We start from the raw sequence: 3,183 nt of genomic DNA, 5'->3' as shown, positions 1-3,183 counted from the left end.
TGGTAAACTGACAAACTGCTTCTGCCACCCAGAAGGAATGCTGAGGCAGTCACGACCTAGGCACAAGTGTTTCTTGTGATTATCTACAGGGCACATCTGAAGGCTGTTAGTAATAATAGGAACCTGTGATCAATTAAGCAGCTGAGCAATCATGACCTCCTCCTCCCTGCTCATTCTACCCAACAAATACCAAGGGCTGTGGAAGCTCAGGGGCTGTTCTTGCTCCCCGGAAGCTGCGAGTGCTCTTCTTCTTCCTCTAGCCCCTTCCTTTAAAATACTTACTTTTGTTTTAAGTTTTTATTTCTGCATTGGTCCCCCTTTGTTCAGTCCCGTAGAAACCGTGGCAATCTCCTAAAGTGGAAATGATAGAGAAGATTAGCATGACCCCTGCAAGGAGATGTGCAAATTCATGAAGTGATCCATATTTTTAAGGATGAAAAAAGTCTTAAAAATATTAAAGTCCTTGAAACAAATAAAAATAGAAACACAATGTGCCAAAACCTCCGGGACACAGTAGAAGCATTAAGAGATAAGTTAATAACAATAAATGCATACATCAAAAAACCGGAAACCTGGCTGAGGGTGGTGGCTCATGCCTGCAATCCCAGCATTTTGGGAGGCCGAGGAGAGTGGATCACTTGAGGTCAGGAGGGAGCACTTGCTGGGTTTTGAGGATGGCACACGCGGGTGGCACGCCCAGCTCACTGTCTCCACACCTTAACTTGGGCTGGAGGCTGCTCCTTGCTGCCCAGGGGTCTCTACCCACGTGAATCCTGTGGGCTACGTGACAATCCACTTTAATCTAGGCACTCACATTCCTTCCATCCATCAAAGTCGAGATCAAGTTCTGAGCTCAGCCACAAAGCCCTGTGAACGAACGGCAGTTCCCCAAGCACCCAGCTGTCCCACACCAGGATCTGGAGCCACTGGGATGTGGCTGTCTGTGCTCCCGCCCTGGGTATTTCCACTTGACTCTGAACTAGCTGTACGGCTTGGGCAGGGTCAGTGTCCTTGGTCTGGTCCCCGGCTTCCTCATCCTGTAGCATGTGGGCTGCTGTTGGGAGTTTCAAAGATCCCTCACAATTTTGTACCTAGTCCTGGGACTCGGCAGTCAGAGAGCACTGTGTGGCTTTGTCTCTGTTACTTTTTATTATTACTGTTATTCTTATTTTAAGACAGGGTCTCACTCCATTATGTGGGCTGGGGTGCAGTGGCACATTTGTGGCTCACTGCATCCTTGAACTCCTGGGCTCAAGCAATCTTCCCACTTCATCCTCCCAAGTAGCTGGGACTACAGGTGTGCACAACCATGCCAGGCTAATGTTTTTTTTTGTTTGTTTTTTTTTTTTTGTTTTTTTTTTTTGAGACAGAGTTTCGCTCTTGTTGCCCAGGCTAGAGTGCAGTGGCGTGATCTTGGCTCACCACAACCTCTGCCTCCCGGGTTCAAGCAATTCTCCTGCCTCAGCCTCCCGATTAGCTGAGATTACAGTCATCTGCCACCACACCTGGCCAATTTTGTATTTTTATTAGAGACAGGGTTTATCCATGTTGGTCAGGCTGGTCTCAAACTCCCGACCTCAGGTGATCCACCTGCCTCAGCCTCCCAAAGTGCTGGGATTACAGGCGTGAGGCACCGTGCCCGGCCAATTTTTTTATTTTTGTAGAGACAGGGTTTCATCATGTTGTCCAGGTTGGTCTTGAACTCCTGGCCTCAGGAGATCCTTCTGCCTCAGCCTCCTAAAGTGCTGGGATTACAGGTGTCAGCCACCATGCCCAGGCCCTCTGCGCCTTCCTTAGTGGCTGCTGCAGAAAGAGAGGGACAAGCTCTTATCCAAGATCTCCTCGTGAACCGCTGCCCGGGCCCCCACTGTCTGGGCCCCCACTGCAGGCTTCTGGCCCAGGTACCCTGGAGACCCCCAGGGCAGGGCTGTGGCTTTTCCCCACACCCCAGGTTGTGCTTATGGCCCAGTGAGTTGTTGGATGGGAGCCTGGCTCCTGTCCCTCAGCCTTCTGGGGAGCTTTTGGTTTGGGTTTTCATTTTCTGATGAGGAGGCTGAGAAATGACTTCTGAAGTCGGGACTTTCCCTCAGGTCTGACTCTGCAGCCTGTGGGTCCCACCTGCACTGGCGGGAGAGAAGGAAGAGCCACCTCGGGGGCGGGTGTGGACAGGCCCACCCTGAAGAGGGAAAAGGCCTAGGACCAGAAGATGGAGTGGGATCACTTCCTTCCCCCACTGAGGGCAAAGCCTCTGGCGGGCATCCCTTCCTGCTCCCTCCGTGTTCTGGTGGGCAGGGGAGGCGCCACGGTGAGGCTCTGTGGCCTGATAGGTGCTGGGCACACAGGACCAGAAACCACTGGTCATCTCCCCACACCCCCCTTCCCACAGCCCTGGGGAGCCCAGCTGTCTTGGAGGGGATGGGAGGCCCGACTCTGCCAGCTGTGGCCGTTCTCTGAAGAAGGCGCGGCCTTTGAACTCAGACCAGTCTCCAGCACAGGCTGGAGAGGGGAGGGGACGTGCAGGAGGAATGACCCAGGCGGCTCAAAGCGGGTTCCCTCTTTCCTCTCAGGAATCTCCTGGAGGGAACTGCAGGATGACCTATTTCTACATGATTATACCCTGAGGACAGAGTCCCCTCATGCCAAGGACAAGGGAAGGGTTATTTCAGGGCAAGTTGCCCCCAATTCTAAGCAGAAACAGAGTTTAGGATAATAAAAGTGAGTTTCTGTCACTGAGGACAGGGAATGTGAAGGGTCACCCCCCTACCCCACCCTGGGTTGTGCTCACCCGGGTGCAGCTCCGCCATCAGCAGACCTTAGAGGCACCAGGAATCCACACTGGGGGGCCAGGAAGGCACGCTTCTCCTCGGTGCATGGGTCACCACCAAGACTCCCGTGGAAACCGGCCTGGGAACACCTCAGGCTTTGTTCTCCGACCGGTCACTGCCCAGGCCTCTGCGGCCATCTGCTGACCTAGCGTCATTGTGGCCACTTCTGCTCCAGGAAGCGTTCCTTCCTTGCTCTGAGGACACGAGATGTTCATGGCTGTCCTGGAGAAAGCGGCCAGCAGGGGCAAGGCAGGTACAGACCCCACACTCGGAGGCAGGGCGTGGCAGGGCCCCTGGTGACACAGCAGGGACAATGAAGTCCAAAGGGTGCGGCGTGCCCCAGAGCGATGGGCACCAG

General features: G+C 53.9%; 1 non-coding gene across 1 annotated transcript; it reads left to right on the top strand.

Annotated features, from left to right (window-relative positions):
* The first annotated feature begins 327 nt into the window (after positions 1-327).
* Positions 328-429, top strand: LOC115833186. The gene has a single exon (XR_004028632.1). It is a non-coding gene; the product is annotated as a U6 spliceosomal RNA (small nuclear RNA).
* The last annotated feature ends 2,754 nt before the right edge of the window (positions 430-3,183 follow it).

The sequence above is a fragment of the Nomascus leucogenys genome, chromosome 25 (assembly GCF_006542625.1).
Source record: "Nomascus leucogenys isolate Asia chromosome 25, Asia_NLE_v1, whole genome shotgun sequence".
Taxonomy (NCBI): Eukaryota; Metazoa; Chordata; class Mammalia; order Primates; family Hylobatidae; genus Nomascus; species Nomascus leucogenys.
Note: the sequence above shows the minus strand (reverse complement) of the source record. Positions and strands in the feature narration are given on the sequence as shown.